The sequence below is a fragment of the Microcaecilia unicolor genome, chromosome 6, assembly GCF_901765095.1.
Source record: "Microcaecilia unicolor chromosome 6, aMicUni1.1, whole genome shotgun sequence".
Classification (NCBI taxonomy): Eukaryota; Metazoa; Chordata; class Amphibia; order Gymnophiona; family Siphonopidae; genus Microcaecilia; species Microcaecilia unicolor.
Window position 1 is genome coordinate 145,686,228 of NC_044036.1, and position 21,514 is coordinate 145,707,741.

Genomic DNA, 21,514 nt, shown 5'->3' on the forward strand with positions numbered 1-21,514 from the left:
TGTTCATTGGTGAAGACTGATTGAAGCTATCAGATGTAGAGAATTTGGTTTTATCTGGTTTGGTAGAGTTATGGTGTTAGGTTATTTATGATGGTTCATTATGATATACCTTTTTTTCTGGTAGAGCGCCTTGTTTCATGTTTTATGACGTTCTCCAGAGGTCCTGTTGTCTCTCCTGCTATATAATAATTTCTTGTGACCTCTGGGAGAGTTCATCCTGAGTTTGGGCTTGGAGTGATTTCTTTATGTAGATGGTGTTCAATTGGTGATTTCTCTATGTAGATGGTGTTCAATTGTTTGTTCCTTTGGGTTGAGCTGTACACTTGCCTTGGGTGAATCTCTTTTTAATGGCAGTCAAATCTCAATAAATAAATAAAATAAAGCAGTAATATATGTACATTTATGTTACAATAATGCCAGCTTGATTCCCCTCAAGTCCAGCAGGTGGGCTCTCCATAGCTTCATTTCCTCCACCACCCCATCCCCTCAGTAAAAGGTAGGGCCTTCTGTACATGGAGACCTTTCCCCCCTGCTATGTTCTCCCATAAGTGCCAAGGGGCTCCCAAGTCCTGATGTCCCCCCCACCCTATCTCTTAGGGCATCCTTCAGGACCCCACTTCCAGATCTTTCCCATACCATCTACCCCATTTGATCGCACTGATAGGGTCTTGGGAGCAGGAACGGTCCCCCCCACTCAGTGACACTTCTCTCTCCACTGATGATTTGCTGCTTTGCCCTTTGTGAGTGAAAGAAGTAAGAAGTTCTTCTCGTGTCATAATTGTGTACCTCTCACGGGCTGGAGTGTGTTGGGGGAGAAATGTTTTTCCTTGCAGAATCCTTTCAACAAGACTGAAATATTTGTTGTATAAAGCTGGTATTTAGCTCAGACTTTTACAAGTAATGAGTTAAACAGAGCTCGTTTTATGTTTTCCTGCCCTCGATAGCTCTTTGAAACGTGAGGTTACATATTGCAGACAAGCCTCAGCTTGACCACTTGAATTCATAAATATCCTAATTCCTCTAATGGTTCTATGGGAATTGGAAGCTAGGCAGCAGAGCTGGCTGTGCAAGAGAGTTAATACAACTTTTTTTCCTTTTTTGTTGCTGAAAGAGAGCTTTATATACAGTAGGGCATTTGTCCTATATTTCAACCACCAGAATCGGAGCCAAGAAAGCAATTGTCTGCTACATATTTCAAACAAATGCTGAGGGGTAAAATTGGCGAGTGGATTTCGGAGCATTGAAGCAAAGCCTGTAAAAATGTTGCTGTTCACCTTACTCAGTTCTTTTGAAGTATTTAACATTAATTTAGGTGATGAAATCATTACCCTTAAAATTTTTCATTGACCTATCAATACATGTGAAACATACAGGGGGCCAGTGCAGGATATTATACAATTAGTGGCTGCTGGTAAATATATAAGTTCCCTATCTGTAGATTTTGAAACACGATCCCCCTAATTATGTAAACTTTGTGTGCTCAATTTATGTAACTTAATATAATAATTAGCAGCTAATTGGTGTTGGTGCTAATTGGCACTAATTAGGAGTTACATGCATGACTGCCCTTAGTCGGTATTCTGCAAATTGCACATGCAAAATCCATAGCGTGCAACTGCAAGGGGGAGGGAGGAACTAGCAGGGGCCTACCTGGCACTTACGCGCATATCTTGTGGAATACAAGCAGTTACGTGCCTAACTTGACAGTCACGAGCATTTACACCAGATATTGAGCTAGTGGACTTTAAACTAGTCTACTATAATAATTTGCACCTCCAACGTTCTGAAGCTGACTCCGTGGCAGACTGCAGTGAAGGGTTCGTAACGTTGGTAAGTCTGTAACCATCTCTCTCTGTCCCACCCTCGCGTCAAAACGTGATGGCATCGAGGGCGGAACAGTGAGAGGGAAGGGAACGCTGCAAAGTTGCCAGGCAAAGGAACGTGATGTCACACACATGAGGGTGTCGTCGTCCTTCCCTTCCTCCCTCCCTCCCTTCCAGTTCCAGGCCCCCTACCTCCAAATTTTAAAAGCTATCTTGACTTACCTCATCGAGGTTACGGTGGCCAGCAGCAGCGGTAAAAGGCTTGCAGGCTCGGCCCTTCTCTCTCAGCTCTAGTCCCGCCCTTGCGGAAACAGGAAATGAGGGCGGGACCAGAGCTGAGAGAGAAGGGCCGAGCTTGCACGCCTTTTACCGCTGCTGCTGGCCGCCGTAACCCCGACGAGGTAAGTCAAGATGACTTCTAAAGTTCGTATGGAGGGGGGCTGGAACTGGGAGGGAAGGAGGGGGGATCCTGAAACTCAGAGGGAGGGGGACCCTGAAACTGGGAGGGAGGGAGGGGGGCCCCTGGCACACACACTCGCACCCAGTCTCACTCTCTCTCTGTCACACACACACACTCGCACATTCACTCTCTCTCACACAGTCACTCTCACACACACTATCTCAAACATACACACTCCGAGGAAAATCTTGCGCCCGTTTCATTTGTGTCAGAAACAGGCCTTTTTTACTAGTATTCTATAATGGCAGTTGCTCACACAAAACCTCTCAAGTCATAAGTCCGCTGATAAATGTATTTTGAAGCCGGGAAGATGTGTGGAATGATTACCGGTGGCGTCGCTCTAAGTAGAGTGTATGCCTTGATACAGTTGAAAAGCGAAACACAGTCTACGTCAGTAAAAAAAAAAAAACGTCAGTAATACGTCTTTGAGATGAGTATTGAACTTTAAATATTTAGTAAATTGATAAGAATGGATCAAAATGGATAAGATTTTTGATATAAACTACAAAAGACATAATTAAAAAGAAAAAAAATGTTAATATTAAAAATTATTACCATACACCAATGACGAGGTGGGTGTGTAATTCTTGCTTAACAAAGATGTGTATCAGTGATTGGCACTGCTGAGGTTATTGTATAGCTCTTCTATATGGGAAATTTGTTGTGATAATTTGAGAACTCCCTAAGTATCTAGTGTCTCTGGAAGGTTTGTTCTTGTACACAAGCATATGTTTACAATATTAGGTGTTCACCCAACAAAGCAGGTTTTGCATGTTTGTGCTTATAATAATTATGAGAGGAAGTGTTGACTGCTTTTCATTTTATTGAAGTTTCATCCTTCTTGACTTTTCCAGCTTTCTTCATTCTCTGTTCCTGTTCTTTTGACAGTCGTAGCGTCTTCATAAGAATAGCCATACTGGGTCAGACCAATGGGTCCATCTATCCCAGTATCCTGCTTCTAACAGTGCAATCCAGATGAGCTCTCCAACTCCATGGATATTTTCATCATTGGATTTTCCAGCAGGGAGCGTTATTCAAAGCTGCTTATGTTATAGTAATGCCTTAACAGTACTACGATGCTTTTCTCTGCTCTCCTTATGCACGTCATGAACAGATGATGTTTTGTACAACTTGTCCCTTTCCAAAGGGTGGCCACAGTTTGCTTGGCCAACTCATGGGGCGCCTTTGTGTTGACTTTATGCCAGTTTGCTGTGGACACTGCACGTGGTTCTTCTTGACAAAAATTTAAGCAATAGGTGAGATTTCCATTGCCTACTGCTTTCCTAATTAGCCATTATTTGCAACATGAATCACTCAAAAAGTATTATCGGTTTGTTTTACTGAACTCGTTTACTGATATCTCATAGTACAAGATATGGATTATTGGTTGATGCACTATTCATCTTAAATTCAGAATAGAGCAAGGATTCTCAACTCTGTCCTCAAGACACATCTAGCTAGTCAGGCTTTCAGATACCTAGAATGAATATAGTATGCATGTGGTAGATTTGTATATAGTGGGGGCAATGCATGCAAATCTATCTCATGTATATTCTTTGTTGGTAGCCTGAACATCTGAGTGGGTTCCAAAACTGGACTAATAACAACTGAACTAGAGGCACAATATTCCCTTCCCTAAAGTGGAACACAGTTTTTATGAGAGTGAGATTGCTCGAGGTATTATGCGGTATTGTTTTGTGGTTACCGGGAAAAGATTTTTTTTTTTTTTGCAGCTGACAGTAAAATCTGCACCAGTGGATTCTCCTAAGGAAAGAGTGAAGATCGATCTGAGAAAACTCAAGCAGTGATTGAATCAGTAGTGTTCCTAGGTTGCTGCCACCCGGAGCGGATTGCCGCTACGTGCTCCTCCCCTTTCGAATCATGACACCCCCCCCCCCCCCGAGCGCATCTCTCTTACCTCCTGGGAGTGCAGAGAGCAGTTGTGCAACTGTTGGCTCCGCCAGTTCCGTGCAGCTGCTCCCTCCACTCCCTTGCAGTGTGCACCCACCACCCCGCCCTCGGTATGCCACTGGGTTGAATAACTTGACTATTAAAGCTGCAATGCAAAAACAAGTGTAAAATGGTTGTAGGATGTAATTCTATATAAGAGCTGTGGCACCTATTCTGCAAAGAAAATTGGGTGCCTACTTGCCTGTATAGAATAGTAGTAACAGGTGAAATACGCGCCTATAATTTAGGCACGAGTACTTAGCCAGCCATAGAGCCTAGTAAGAGCTTGCACCTAAATTCCAGGGGTATGTGCATAACTTAGTGTTATGCGCACTCAGGCTTTGCGTCTGTATGCCTAGCTGTAAAATACGTGCTACGTAAGATGTGTGTATGTGCAGAACAGCATTTAGTTGAATTTTCAACATTTATACATGTTTGTATATACATACTTACATGTGTTGTCATTTTTCTAATCATTTATACACGTATTTTCTCTATAAATGTTAGTATCCAATTTATAAATTTACACCCTTAGAGGGCAGAAATCCAGGAGAGCAGTGTATGGTGATGGGGAGGTTCCCATGCACAAAGGAGACCGCGAAGGTGACTCAATGAAACGATGATGCTGTATATGGTCTAGAGCCTGCCATTGAGCCTGCCATGAGTGGGAAAGCGCGGGGTACAAATGTAACAAAATAAATAAATAGAAGATTTATTGGTCAACAGCTACGATTCTGTGTGTTGTGTTGACCATAGAATCGTTGCTGTTGACCAATAAATTTTCTAGATCATTTAAGCATCATTGTTTCATTGTCACCTTCGCGTGGTATTTTTTCTGCAAAGTTTGTTGTTCTTCTGTACCTTTGTCGAGGTTCTCATGCACACCAGCCGGGGGAAAGGTCTCAAGATAGAAACAGGGAAAAATGTAGGCAGATAAAGACCATACAGCCTATCTAGTCTGCCCATCCATACCATCTACTCTCCTTATCACTTCCTTAGAGATCCTATGTACTTGTCCCAAGCTCTCTTAAATTCAGACGCAGTTCTTCTCCCACCTTCACTGGGAGGCCATTCTATGAATTTATCACCCTTTCCATGAAAACGTATTCCTCGGGCTTCTTTTGAGTTTATCCACCTTCATTGATGATACCTGATGATTTCAAAGTAGCAAAACAGTATGACAAGGGGGTAGCCACATCCACTCAGATGTTAAGGTGTATGAAGGAAGACACAACCGTTAGGATCGTACACTGGTCATTGAGAAGAGCTCACCTGGAATATTGTGTTCAGTTCTGGGGTCTGTACTCTGAGAAGATATAGAGAGAGTCTATTTCAAATATACAAATATATGAGATCAGAGTTAAAAACCCAAGTCGTGTAAAGCAGTGGATTCTCAAATGTGTCCTGGTGGACACCAGCCAGTCGGGTTGTCAGCCTTTATTCCTGTGTTAAGTGCATATTAGCACTTAACGCAGTTTAGTAAAACAGCCCTATTATAATCTATACAAGGGTGGACTCCGCCCATGATCTGTCCATACTTAGCCCTTGTGATATATTTATAAATATATACTGGGGGGCTAATCTATCCTGCGACAGTAAGTATTTGAAAAAAAAAAGATGCTGACTGCCACCGGCTGAATATGGAGGAGGGGGGGGGGGGGGGATACTATATAAAGGGACAACGTAAGATAAAATAGCTCTCCACAAGCAATAAGTCACAGCTGTACGGTTACAGCTGAATATCGCCAGCTATCCGATTATTCCAGAGCTGCAGTTGATGTTTTTTTTAAAAATGTTCTCCGCAGCCTTGAATTATTTTACGTGTATTCTGTGGTGCTTCTACGGACAGCCTGTTTTGAAAGAAATTAAGAGAACGCCAGTATTCATCTGAAGTTTGTGGCTGATTACTCAAGTGATTATGTTATTCAGCAGAAGACATTTTAGCTAGAGGCTGTCTGTGATATGGTTTTCTCCTCTCTGAAAAACAAAACCTTTAATTGTTTTCTGTCACTGTGTTTACTGTAACAAGAGAAAATTGAGCAGGGAATCTAAAATGCATTCCAGTAATAGTGTGTACCTGTATCAACACTTGTAGTTGAATTTACATTAAAAAAAAAAAATAACCACTTATTAGCGTGCTTTCTGCTAGAACGTATACAGCATAATGAGTTAAACTGATAATTTTATAAAATGTAGGTTTTTATTCAGAATTTGAGAAGGATAAAGCCCAACCACGGTCTGTGACACTTGTAGTGGAAGATAAACTCTTCCTCCATATAGCAAACTAAATGGCCTAGAGAATGAGACAGGGATGGGGATACACGGTTAACCACGGGGGTGAGGCGGGGATGGAGACACAGCCCATGGGGACTGTCCCCATGTCATTCTCTAAAAGCTTGAGACTAGCCTTAAACAGGTTGTTCCAACTAGATGGAACAGCATCTGTAAAATGCTGGTATCAATACTAAATTTAATGATTTTAAAAAAGCTGCTTTTGGATTTAAACGAAGCACTGTTAAATGACATCATTTGTATCTTGACTACCTTTGATCTGGCAACAAGAGTCTTGTCTGCTGATCAGACTCCTACCATCTGCAATGTCCTTCTATCATGTGTCCAGTTGCTCAAGCATCTTAATTACTGCAACAGATTCATCCATTGTTGCTGGCATCAAGGATCATTTCCAACACTTAATTGACACTTATTTTCCTGTTCATCCACTACACAGTGTTGGTTCTCTTCTACATCCACATTTGAAAGACAATCCAATTATCCCAGATGATGTAAAAACACAGGCAACCAAATCTTTTGAGAAGGTTGTACATGGGGCATCCCAAGACAATCCGCCGCCTGAGGCAGAAAATGAGCTGCCGCCCCCGCCCTCTCCTCCTCTCCTCCCCAACCCCCTTCCCTGAATTTACCTTTTCTATTCTTTTTTTTTTTGTTTTTCAAAAGAAGGCGGTGGCGGTGAATCCCATAGGCTGCTGGTCCGGCTCCTTCTCTCTACTGCTGGCGGATCGCCTCTCTGATGTAATTTCCTGTTTCCTCAGAGGCAGAAGGGGTTTGGTTTAGGAAGGGCGGGGGGCAATGCCACCTCTCAAGAATGCCACCTGAGTCCCCACCTTATATCAAAATGGAAGGCTCGAGTCCATCAACATCAACAACTCTGGATCCTTCACAGTCTACATGCCCAAAAAGTGATCTGTGGAAGAGCCCCTCGCTAAAAGAATGAAAATGGATGTTAGCAGTTTTATGAGTGACCTTTATGGAACAATACCTCCTTTGAAGGTTATTTATAATGCATTGGACAGTTATTTATGTTTGAGTGATGCAGACAACAATCTTTTAATTTGTTGAGGGGGCCCTTCTACTAAGGTGCAAGAAATTTTGCACTTCCATTATGTAGCTTCCCACTAACCTTGAGATAGTTGTGTCCATCAAACTGAGCTGAGACATATCTCTTTTGGCATCCAGTCCAGCTTCTCAGTATTTTCTATCTCCACTAGGTGGATGCACACACTTTTCATCCTCTGGTTCTGAGTGCGTTTGTTCCTGTCAGCTGGTCTTTAGTTGAGCTTTGTGGGTGTCTTGAGTCTTCAAAGTCATATTTGGAGGTCTTCAGATCCCTGTATGTGGTGCCCCATGAATTTACTTCTACCTTCCCTTCACCCTTCCCTTCACCCCTGTTTTCTGTGGAGCTCTCCTTTTTGGTCTCCAGCAATATAGTCAGAAGTCCTGCTTTCAGGCATGCCAATTTTCCTTTCGTACGGCCAGGAAGTCCTCCTCTCGGTCAGCTAGAGCACACAATGCCTCCAGATCTCCCGAGTCACGGCCCCTTGATCTCACCCTTAAAAATGAAAATGCAGGGTTCCCTGGCCCAAAACCCCTGCTCCTCCCCCCCCCCCCCAATTCAACCTGTCCCCTTCCTGTCAAAAAAGTCTTTATACTGACCAAGAAACACCTCCCCTCCCCCCCTCCAAAAAACCCCCCACACACCCAACAGATACCAGTCTTCCCTCCCCTCCCAGAATCCTACCCAGGCTGTAGTGGCAACAGTCAGCACCTCTTCCTTATACGGCTGGATGACTCCTAGCAGTAGTATTGTGGGACTACCGCTAGGGGTGAGGTACCATTTTGAAGGTGGCACCAACCCAGGTGACATCTTAACGGTAGCCCATGTTGATAACTTCCCCCTCATAGACTGTTAACTTAGGTATGGTTTGTTTGCTTAAAGGAATTGTTCTAAATATTACCACAACCTCTTCCTTCACGCAAAGTTTAAAAATTGTAGCACATCTCTGACTGGAAGGACGGACTGGTACGTTTTTGTGAAGCCACGTGTGTACTTGAGCCTCCTCCTCCTCCAATCTCCATGAAAAATAGATGCATCTGTAGTGCCATCTTTTACCCCCCAAGTAAATGAAGCCACTAAGATAGTTTTAATAACATTTCATTATACTTGAATATTTTCAGCAAGGGAATGTATCACTAGCATAGGTTAAAATGGTGCTTTTTATCCCCATATGAAAAATGTAAAGCAGATTTTGAATTTCAGAGAGTGCATTTGTAGTTTGTAAACCTTTATATACATGCAAAAGTGTTTTGCATCCATTGGATTCAGCTTTCTGGTGATCTTTGCAGCTCATAGCGCTCAATGATGTATTATTGTAGCATTTCTATTAATACTTCCTGGACTGCGAGTTACTCAGGAGAAGGTTGCACTCTATAGACCTTTGGTCATCTTTCACCCTAACCAGCTAAGAAACTCCGCAGGAAAGAGTTATTCAAGATTACTCATCCAAAGAGTCTAAATAGGCATCTTCAGCCCTCTAGAACCATATTGAAACTGATTCAGGAGCATGGATTAATGGCAGCCCCCTACAGAGGAAAGCTGCAGCAAATCAACCATGCTGTTCACTCACCCTGCTAGTATGGACCCGCTGTCTCTTCCTTGTCAAGTCACCATAAATGGTGCAGTTGCCAGTGAGGATGGAATATTCTAGAGACAATCTGTTAACGCTGTAGCCTTGACCCCTCTGGGTTTCTGTACCTGTGCTACTCAGTCATTCCATGTTGAGTTAGTTATATCATGCAACTCTTTGGGGGTTTTTAAGTAGTTGGCTGTAAAAATTCCAGAGGAAAACAATTATTGATTTTTAAAATAGGTTTCACCCTTAAAAATAGATTACAGAGGAGAAAACCCTTGGGAGTTTTTCTGTTGAAAAATAGTAAGAGAAGTGCTGTGCTGGAGCAAGCTCTCACAGGCTCACAAGAACCGTTTTTTAAGGATTTGGGGAGTCAGTTGTTAAAGTGGTGCCCCCCCCCCCCCCCGTGGCTATTTTAACAACTGGCTCCCAAAATGTGGGCTTGGGCCCCCTCCTGAATTCTCTTTTACATTGCTGGTGGGGATGCTGAACTCTGTCAGCCAAGTAAATAGACTGATTCTGCTGCTTCCCGCTCCTTGTTTCCAGCTCTTGTGTATGTGCAAGAAGAAACCAGCAGAGAGGAGTGGAGGCAGTCCATTTATTGGGTGGTGGGGCTCTACATCCCTAAGGCATGCCTAACATGCCTGCACGAGGTGGGGGGGAAGAGAGGCCTGCGTTGCCCCCGCTAATCCTCCCCTGGACCCCCCCCCCCTTAAATTGCAGGGTTGGCTACATCTGGAGAGAGAGCCCGTTGTTAAAAATTTACCAGCACTCCCCTGATTGAGTTTCAATACAGTCTGTTAGAACAGTGGTCGGCAAACCGCGGCTCGCGAGCCACATGCGGCTCTTTGGCCCCTTGAGTGTGGCTCTTCCCGCGAGTCCGCTCCCCACCACTGTCCGGCGCTCACAGTCAGTCCATAGGTGTCCGCCCTGAGCTCCCCGACAGCCCTCCGTCCTTTTTCTGTTCCTGCCGGTGGCCGCCCAGCGTTTAAACTTCTTTATTTTAAGTTGCAGCGACAGGCCGACGGCTCACCTCCAGCCTTTCACTTCCCGCTTAATGCCCCGCCTTCCTGATGAGGTATTTCCTGTTTCCACAAGGGCGGGCGGGAGTCACTGAGCGGGAAAGGAAAGTGAGCCGTCGGTTGCTGCGACTTAAAATAAAAAGATAAGGTTTAAAACCTGGGTGGCCACGGCCGGCAGGAATGGAGAGAGGAGGGCTGTTGGGGAGCTGAGGGTGGTGGGCAGGTGGGGGCGGGGCTGGGTAGTAGTGCATCTCAAACTCATGCTGTGTGGGGTGGGGGTGGAGTTATACAGTTTCCTTGAATGGTTGATTTTAATGCTGTAATTCTATTAAAAGTAGTGAATGGTAGATACTGTTTGCACAAGTTCTTTGCACTTTGAAATAGCCAAGACAACTGAGTGAGTTCAGTCCTACTGCACAATGCTGGCCAGGACTGAGTTTTTAGCAAAGGCCAGCTTAGGAGTACCCTAATTAAGTTAATAGCAATGTACCTACCTATATAGTTTAAGTTTAAAAAATTTGGCTCTCAAAAGAAATTTCAGTCGTTGTACTGTTGATATTTGGCTCTGTTGACTAATGAGTTTGCCGACCACTGACCTAGGCCATGTCAGTCTCTGTTGCCTCAGGTACTGTGCAAACTGAAATTGTAAACTCTCTCAAGTAGGGACCAGACTACTGGACCTGACTTCTAATGTTCCAGGAGCATGGGTTTGGCGAGGCAAGTAATTAAATCCAAATTTATTGCTGTTTAGTGATTTGTTTTTGTGTCTGTACTGATCAGTCTATGTGCCTTATTTTCATAGTCTAGGCCAGTGATGGTGAACCTTTCAGAGACCAAGTGCCCAAACAGCAACCCAAAATCTAATTATTTATCGCAAAGTGCCATTCCCCTCCCCTCTCCCCCTCGTCCCCCTCCCTCTCAGTTCAACAGGATCCCCCCTCCCTCTGAGTTCCACAGGGTCCCCTCTCCCTCCCAGTTCCAGGGCCAGGATCCCCCCTCCCCTCTCCCTCCCAGTTCCAATGGCATCAAAGACAAAAGCTTTTCCTGAGCAGCCCACCCTCCCTCCATCCGAGTACCAGTGAAAAGCATGCTGACTTGGCGCGCCTTCAGCCTTCACTTCTGTCTCTCAAGCTCTCTGGTCCCGCCCTTTGCGGAAACAGGAAATGAGGGTGGGACCAGAGCTTGAGACACAGAAGGGAAGGCTGAAGGCGCGCCGAGTCAGCACGCTTTTCACTACTGCTGCTGCTGCTGCCGCCGCCACCGCCTTAACCCCGACCAGGTATGACTTAAATTTCGGAGGTGGGCCCTGGTGCTCGGAGGGCAGGGAGGGGGGGATGGAACTGGCTGAGGCGACGGCGCGCGTGCCAACAGAGAGGGCTCTGCGTGCCCTCTCTGGCACGCGTGCCATAGGTTCGCCATCACTGGTCTAGGCTTTGCTTGTCTGCTTAGTTCATTCCATCATCATCTTTTTATACCCTGATATATCCCCTAATTGTTCTATTTCTCTTCTTACTCATTGTAATTGATTAGTGTTTTTCTGTGTGTATCCTGAGTATTTGTGAGAGGAAAAAAAAACCCAAAAACTTTGAAAGAAAGTTGACGAGAGTTTCTGATCGGTAAGAAAGACCCTGGATAACTTACATTTTCCTGTGTCATAATAAATTTGTGTTAATGTGGACAGACCAAGTTAAAAAGAACATCTTTAAGGTTAGATGAACCAAACGTGGAAAAATAGCACAGTTTACACGCAGAGTTGATAAACATTTCCTAATCTGTGGTTATAACAGGTTGTGATCATTACTGAATTGACTTGGATCTTTACAAATGCCAAATATTGCAACAGAAGCCCTTAAATTGGTATTGAATGCTGCTCATTTACAGGTATATATTTGAGAGGATTTACAGATTAGTGGAGGCTTTCTTAATGAGTGAAAGATAAGCATTGTCCTCAGAGACCTAAAGCCCACCAGCCTATGCATTTTCAGTTTGTTGGTAGATGCTGTAATATGGTTGATCCAACGTTTTCGTTAATTAAGAACATAAGGACAACCATGCTGTCAGTTCAAGGTCCACTGTAACTGAGCCTGCCATCCCATCTCCAACAGCAGCAGATCCCAAAATGTAGATTAAATTTCCCACAGCTTTTCTCCAGGGTTAAACTATGGCTTTCCAAGTCTTCCTTCCGTTTACAAAGCCGCGCGGTAATGCCGACCAGCCCATTCACTTTGAATGGGCTTTGTTGGTGTTACCACACCGGAAGCTCTCTAGCACGGCTTTGAAAGGGGGGAGGGGGTAACTTACCCAAACCTCTCTAGAATCACACTACATTAGTTGCCTTGACCACATTCTTCGGCAACAGGTTCCACGATTTATTTTTATTTATTTATTTATTTATTTATTATTACATTTGTACCCCACGCTTTCCCACTCATGGCAGGCTCAATGCGGCTTACATGGGGCAATAGAGGATTAAGTGACTTGCCCAGAGTCACAAGGAGCTGCCTGTGCCTGAATTGGGAATCAAACTCAGTTCCTCAGGACCAAAGTCCACCACCCTAACCACTAGGCCACTCCTCCACTCCAAATATGTGCTGCTTGAAATAAAACTTTTTATAGTTTGTTTTCAATCTTCTGCTTTTTGGTTTAATGGAGCATCCTCTTGATTTTGTGGTGTTTGAAAGAAATTAAAGAATTTGAAGAAACCGTTTTGTCACGTGTCCCTCCAAGAGACTGTGGTGATTGTTTTCCCATTGTATAAAACAAAACACGTTGTTGGGTTTTTCCTTCACTTTATTGCTGTAACTAGACTACCGCAAGCCTGCTTTACCTTTTCCTGAGAGGCCTCATGGCAAATGGGGTTTATATTTCAATCAGATTTTTATTACATGTTAATAGTGTTTCTGGCAGAGCATCACAGTGCCGCAAAATGTTGGCGCTAACCCTAAAATCGGTTACCCTATTTTATCTCTCAGGTGGTTGAAGTATGTGCCAAAGTATGACACTTGTTTTAGAACCCCTGTACGTTAAGAGGTGTATATTACGTATGCACTTAAATCCCGTTTTTAGAAAGCCAGGATACTCATGTCAGACTCAATGTACATTTGGCAAGGGGGCATGGTCTGGGTATGTTTTGAGTGAGATTAGGTCAGGATTAAAAAAATAAATGTCTATTCCTCATCTCAGAAGGGGAATACGCATCTATTTCCAAACAAATCGGCATTGCAATTTATTCCTGCTAAAACGGACATCTAGATTTCAGAAAAGTGCTTCTATTGAACAGCGCTCCACTAGAGGGATTAAAAGAGGTCACCCCCTTAATCCCCTGGTGGTTTGTCACAGCTTCCTTCACAACCCTCCTCCCCCACCCCCAAAAGTGAAACTGGCATGGGATAGCGGGCTCAGTGACAGCTTGGGGAAAAAAAAATACATGTATACATTTCTAAAATTGCTAACATAGGGACCGTTTTACTAAGCTGCGTAGGCGCCTACACACACCCAACGTGCGCCAAATTGGAATTACCGCCCGGTTACCATGTGGCCCTTGCGGTAATTTCAATTTTGGCACACATCCGCTACTAAATATTTTTTATTTTCTTGCGTGCGGCAGCTATATGCTTCAAGTGCCATTTGACTCGTGTAGAGCATTACTGCCTGGTTACCGCATGAGACCTTACCGCTAGGTCAATGGCTTGCGGTAAGGTCTCAGACCCAAAATGGACATGCGGCAATTTTTATTTTGCCGCACGTCCGTTTTCGGCAAAAATTTTAAAAAGGTATTTTTTGTACATGCGCTAAAAAAAATAATTTTGCGCGCGTGCCCAAAACACGCATGTACAGTACCGCAGGCCATTTTTCAGCGCACCTTAGTAAAAGGACCCCATAAATCTGTACATTCCAGTAAATACAGATGTGTGTTGCTATTTCAGAACATTCTCATGCATGTGCCTGTTGCTACTTGCTGATACTTTTGCTTCTAAAGTTGGTAGTCCCCCCTTGCATGTAACGGCACATAAATGTCTATTCTTCAGTGTATTTTGCAACAGGCTCTACGTCAAGAGATCTTGTTAAAAAATGCTAGCAGAACTTGTCATCTCGACATAGATGTCTCAATTCTTGATTTGTACAGCTCTTTCTAAATCCACTCCACCTTTTTCTTTTTTTTTTAATTTTTTTTTTTCTTTTTAACTTATTGCGGAGGCTGTTTTTCCCCTGTTAATGAGGGTAATTTGACTTGCTCGAAGGATTGCAGTTCTTAAGAATTAATGCAGCAGGTCCAATTCAGAGATTTAAGGAGATCTTTGATTTTTCACAGGTTGTATTGCTTCTATCACGCAGTAGCTAATGGACTTGAACAGCAGCAGTCTGTCATTTACTGTTACCTCGCTGCATAGCTGCTTTGCCCTTGATAGCAAATCGTCTTTCCTGGCACAGCGGCTTATTTAGTGCAGTGTGTGGTATATTTGTGGCACATCTGAGAGAAAGTATCTTATTTCTAAAAGCACTAATTACTGTATAGAGTGAAGTTATCATACCGATCTGCTTAATTGCATGTTGGAGTCCTAATGTGCCATTTTCTAAAATATTTCATGCTGGATTTAACCATGTCTAGTAACATGTAATACAGTAGATGCCATCAAATTTTCCTCCTTCTGGAATTTGTCTTTCAAATGATTAATAAATGATCTTTTGTACAACTGTCTATAGAAAAGGTGCCACTTTTTTTGTGAAACTTATAGGTAGTAGCACAAATCATCCTACGTTAGCTGCATGCTAATTGATACCCCCAGCACCATATCTTTGCAGAAATACTGTACCTTTAAGGGGTTTTCTGCTGAAGGAGGTTGTGTAGAGGCTTGACACCAAAAATCTTTATTATTTATGTTTTTAATCTAAGCATATTTTCAAAATGAGTAGTTTCTAGATATGGCAATTAGAAGCATCTATAGAATAATTTGGCCCCTAGGAATCATTGTGACTTAAAAAAAAAAATTATTACTTATTGATACAGTTCACAATACATTGACTAGATCAGTGGTTCCCAAACCTGGTCCTGGAGGCACCCCAGCCAGTCAGGTTTTCAGAATACCCACAATGAATATTCATGAGAGAGATTTGCTTGCACTGCCTCCTTAGTATACAAATCTCTCTCATGAATACCTGACTGGCTGGGGTGCTTCCAGGACCAGGTCTCATACAGTCACCATAATAATCTTTTACACCATTCGGTGTATGTCTTTTTAAATGGTGATGAATTTAATCATTGACAACCTCCCTCCTACCTGTGCTTCAAGATTTATATATTTTTTTGTTTTTTTATATTTTAAAGTTTTTTTTCCAGTGTAATACTTTCTAGCTATTCAACGTCAGCTTTCATACAGTCCACAGCGGAGCCTAAATCCTTTCTATACTTCTCCGCTGTGGTTGTACATACTTCCTTTGCAGATCAAGTGATGCAGCTGGAATCAATTAATAAAACGGCACTATCGGCTGTGTGGTCTACATCCAGCCTGGCCGTGTTCACTTATCTGATATTATTACTGTCCTTCGTTCTCCAGTCCAAGTACATCTCACGTCCCAGGTACTGGTCTTGCCCCCCGACAGGTGCCTGTTTCGCTGTGACGGCTTTTTCAAGGGTTCTTTAACAATTGCAATCCGGACCTGGGGAGACAGAAATCAAACTCCTTAATATCTCCCGACTGCTGTTCTGAGAATAAGCAGCATAAAATCTGTTTTACTGTTCTGGGATCCTGCTAGGTACTTGTGAGCTGGATTGGCCACTTTTGGAAACAGGGAACTGGGCTTGATGGACCTTCAGTCTGTCCCAGTGTGGCAAATTCTTATGTTCTTATGGCTGTAAGCAGGAAAATTTCAAAGCATAACTGCAAAGTCTGCAGGTGCTTTTAACTCGCAGACTTCACACCATTCGCAAAAGGAACGTACTGTATATTGACCTAGGATTTGCACCTGCCTTTTCAGCAGATTCTTACTTTTTCTAAACTACACACTTCTAATCCATTGCTTCCCCTGACTTAACCCCATCTTCAGCAGGTAAAAATATGCAGGTTTTTGATCCCTGCAAGTACTTTTTTTGTAACTTTTGAAAACCGTCTACTCTCCCTACAGGCAAAAATGTGTGTGTGGTATTCACAGCACATATACTGTATAACCCAGTGTTTCCCAAGTCCAGTCCTGGAGTACCCCTTGCCAGTCAGGTTGTCAGGATATCCACAATGAATATGCATGAACTTGATTTTCATATACTGCCTCCATTCTATGCATAATCTCTTTCATGTATATTAATTGTGGATATCCTGAAAACCTGACTGGCAAGGGGTACTCCAGGACAGGACTTGGGAAACGCTGCTGTAACCCACATTCAGCAGAAGCACTCTAGGGAACCATGTGCTGAGTTTTGCATTTTAGAGGGTCTGTGCATTGTTTTGACAGGAAAAAAGCACATCTTATAAAAGCAGGTGCAGATCTATGTGGAAACAGTTTTTTTTTTTTTTTTAGGCAACCTTCAAAGTGATGGTACACATGTCATCCCTCTGTGAGAACTTGGTGCAAAGTCCATAGGGAAAAGTGCCTGTAACTTTGCAATTTTGTAAACTGTTTTGAAAATTGTCCCCTAAGTAAATTATAAATGGTGACATTTTTAGCATAGAAAAAATTGCTTTCCCTAAATTACTTTTCATACTGTTTTAGTACTTAAGTTGGTACTTGAATAAGATTCTAACAAAGAACATTGCAACCATGCTTATATTTCTCCTAGATGTGTAACTGGCCGTGTGGCTAAGTAAAATTAACTTTGAAAACCATATGTAAACCACAGAAAGGCAGCATATCAAATACATGACCCCTACCCTAAATATCAGATCGTTACTGCATTCATAGCCCTTGCAGTAGGGATTTCTAGTCAATGCACAGCAGTGACATCTACTGTCCAGATGTAGGGCCTACGATTGCAGGGTTCTGAAAGTAACCTTGAGGGATGATGCCTGGCCAAGGACTGTTGTTTTAGTATTTGGGTTATTTTAGAGCCCAATGTAATAAGCCATGCTCTAGCCCAGTGTGTAGAGCTTCCAGTGCACAGTGTTCTAACTCCTGCATGGAAGAAAAACCTTTACTCTCTATGCAGTAAATTAATGGCATGCAAGTAACTTGAAAAGAAGAAGAGAGAAAAAGAGAAAACCTCCCGCAGAATTAGCCAAAGGTCCTAGAAACAGCGGTGGTGGTCCAGGAAAGGAGGGGAGACAACCAAGGGTTCATATAGATTTTTGTTGGGTTATTCTTCAATAAAAATCTATGTGAAACCTTGGTTGTCTTTCCTCCTTTCCTGGACTACCACCGCTGTTTCTTGGACCTATGCAGGTAACTCTAGCATTGAAAAATGTGTCCTGACAGAAAACAGAGTACACAACACCATGATAACGTTCCAGAGTTTACTGTATAGAGCATAAAGTGTCTTTCTTCCTGCCAGTGCGTGGTTAGGGATTGGCCCAATATCAGATTATTGGTGGCTCAGTGGTCTATACCCACCATCTTGTACCATGCAAACATTTCCCTGGTAGCCCAGTGGGTCTCTGAGCTCTGCCTTCCCCCCACCCCTTCAATCCCATGACTTTTGGGGTTTGCAGGTGGGACTAAGTGGGCATAGCTCCTGCCTCTGTACCTCAAAGGTGAGTGGGTGTTTCGTGATCTGGGATCAGGGGATTTGAAGCCCTCTGGGCCACCGAGTGAAGGGATTGAGGGGTCCAGGGCCTCCAATGAGGTATTTTAAAATGTCATATGAGGGGAAATGCTGCAGTGCACCCTTTTGCTCCTGCACTGCAGTCCAGGGTTGGGGGGGAGGGGGATTTTTTTTTTAATAGTGCCAGATTTTAGCATATCTTCAAATAATAGGAAGAATTTTGGATTCAACCTTTTGCATTTTGCATGTCCATTGCACTACCCTTTAGCGTAGAGCTGTGGTTCCCAAACCTGGTCCTGGGGGCACCCCAGCCTGTCAGGTTTTCAGGATATCCACAATGAATGTTCATGAGAGAAATTTGCATGCACTGCCTCCTTAGTATACAAATCTCTCTCATGAATACCTGACTGGCTGTGGTGCCTCCATCACCAGGTTTGGGAATCACAGGTGTAGAGGTTGTACTTCTGAATTTTTTCCACTCAAAACTCTTACTATGTTGAGAGTAAGATTAGAGTACAAAAGTTGGGATTAAGCTGCTTCACTAATGGACAGTCTGCTTTATTACATCAGCCCCTAAACAATTCAAAAAGGCCTTAAAACGGGAGTTTGTTTCACAGGATACACAATACATTTTAAACTTTTTCTTTTACTTTTTACTTTATTAAATTTTAATATAATGACACAAGTGTAAACAAATTTGCTACAGAAAATAGAAAGGGATACTTTACTTCCATTTCTCACTACTGAGGGATCCATTTCATAATTCATAGGAAAACAGTTTATTCTTTCAGTGTTAAAGAGCAATTAGAGAGAGATTCAAAAAGCAATGAGTACATAAGTATTGCCATACTGGGAAAGACCAAAGGTCCATCGAGCCAAGCATCCTGTTTCCAACAGTGGTCAATCCAGGTCACAAATACCCAGCAAGATCCCAAAAATGTACAAAACATTTTATACTGCTTATCCCAGAAATAGTGGATTTTCCCCAAGTTCATTTAATAACGGTCTATGGACTTTTCCTTTAGGAAGCCATCAAACCTTTTTTTTTAAACTCCGCTAAGCTAACCGCCTTTACCACATTCTCTGGCAACGAATTCCAGAGTTTAATTACACGTTGAGTGAAGAAAAATGTTCTCCGATTCGTTTTAAATTTACTACATTGTAGCTTCATCGCATGCCCCCTAGTCCTAGTATTTTTGGAAAGCATGAACAGACACTTCACATCTACCCATTCAACTCCACTCATTATTTTATAGACCTCTATCATATCTCCCCTCAGCCGCCTTTTCTCCAAGCTAAAGAGCCCTAGCCACTTTAACTTTTCCTCATAGGGAAGTCGCCTCATCCCCTTTATCATTTTCATCACCCTTCTCTGCACCTTTTCTAATTCCACTATATCTTTTTTGAGATGCGGCGGCCAGAATTGAACACAATATTCGAGGTGCGGTCGCACCATGGAGCGATACAAAGGCATTATAAAATCCTCATTTTTGTTTTCCATTCCTTTCCTAATAATACCTAACATTCTATTTGCATTCTTAGCCACAGCAGCACACTGAGCAGAAGGTTTCAACGTATCATCGACGACGACACCTAGATCCCTTTCTTGGTCCGTGACTCCTAACGTGGAATAAAAAAACCACAACCTCCTGATTGCACAGGTCTTCACACCCCTTGTCCTAGCAAACCAAAATTAGCTGATTCCAATGAGATTACCTCCGCAAGTGTCATAATAAATTACATAGAGCTCACCTACATCCAGTTCTAGTACCTGAACTGATCCAAATGTTCCTGTTTTTGTTGTATGAAGTAAATTTGAAGTAGGACTGTAAACATGCTGAAAGCAGAGCTGCCGAAAGAACTGTGTAATGAAGTTATTCAAAATTACAAATTGGGGAAGGCCACAAGAACAGGCTACCAGCCAGCATTTAACTCCCCAATTCTAGGTAAACTCGTAAAATGATTGGATTGAAGAAAGAAACAGGCTGGATCCATGTCACTGGATTCAGACCCAGTTATGGAAGGCCCTTGTATTCATGTAACTTGCCCGTGCTTAATGCTGTTTCGTGTTTTCTTCATTTGTATCCTTCTTGTTTTGAAAAATGTTTTGGGTCTATTAGCCTCTTTCATCTTGCCTTTTAACCATGCTGATTGTCGTTTGGCCCGCCTTCCACCTTTCTCGCTACAATTCGGGTTGCTTACCTTTGGGAACTGGCACTGTGGAATCATGCTAAAATAGCCTTTGTGCTTTGACACAGTGTGAAATGTTGAACATGGAAAATGAATGTGGTGTCTTAGCAGCCATATAGGCTCTGGAGAAAACGGCTCTGTTTTCTCCAGATAACCCAAAGAATGGGCCAGTGGTGTCTCAGAAGCTCATATAGTGCAACATTTATTTGGTTGGCCCTTCAAAATGTAGCAGAACCTACAAATGCTTCTAGGAAATTAAAAATGAAAATGTCTTCATAAAATGTGTGATTAGAATCCACATGGATTTTGAGGCTGATTTATCAGGATTGCTCATGAGAAATAGGAACTGAAAAATGTGTAATTAAACTCTGGAATTTGTTGCCAGAGAATGTGGTAAAAGTGGTTAGCACAGTAGGGTTTAAGAAAGGTTTGGATACTTTCCTAAAGGAAAAGTCCATAAGCCATTTTTAAGATGGACTTGGGGAAATCCACTGTTTGTTCCTGGGATAAACGCCATAAAATATGGTTTATACTTTTGGGATCTTGCCAGGTACTTGTGACATGGATTGGCCTCTGTTGGAAACAGGATACTGGGCTTGATGGACCTTCAGTCTGTCCCAGTATGGCAATGCTTGTTTGTATGTTCATATGTAAAAAGAATTCTGCTGCTCCTACCACTGACATATTTACATAGGTTGTTCTTGGTCTTTTGGGCTAAGATGAAACGTCTGAGATGAGGACATTCTCTTCTTGATTCTTTGGCTAAGACAGAGAATTTAGGTAACATGGGGAGTGGTTAACACCCTACCACCCCAACCCTTCTGAGAACAGAAAAGCGCTCCGTAGCCTGGCCAAACTGGAGAGAATTAAGCCTCCTATAAAAATACTCAAAGTTGTTCAATAAATGGAATGATCAGATTGGTTGAACAATATTCTTTTAGGAACCGAGCAGCTCCTTGTTTCCAAGGGGCCTAATCAGATATATCAACCTGATATGCCGAAAGTGAAAGGGGTACACAAGCAGCATTCCAGGGGCAACACTGATTATACAGATAGCAGTAAATATTCAGCTAGTGATGGTGAATGTTTTTTTTTTAATCTTCTGGCGACTTTATGCCCTTTCATTCAATGCTGGGCCACAATATCGGGGTTTGTGCCGTCGGCTTTCTCTTATGCAGTTAAATGCGATATTCAGTTAAATGCTGAATGTCGGGTCTTAACCACGTAAGTGTCGATACCGACTATAGGTTTAGCGCTTAGTGCTGATACTCGGTGTTGTTAACTGGTTGAGTGCCACAGAGTGTAAACAGCCCTGGACAGGTGACGTAACAGGCCAGGAGTCTCTCTTGCTTAAATTGCTTTGAATAAAACCCGCTAATTTATTCGAATAGGCTGTGATATTTGGCCATATAGCCAGCTATCTGCTAATATTCAGCACATTGCTGGCCAAATTC

The 21,514-nt window shown here is 42.8% G+C and overlaps 1 protein-coding gene across 12 annotated transcripts in view; it reads left to right on the forward strand.

Moving 5' to 3' along the window:
• Positions 1-21,514, forward strand: part of FOXP1 (forkhead box P1) — an 801,754-nt gene that overhangs the window by 516,568 nt on the left and 263,672 nt on the right. The window lies entirely within an intron of this gene.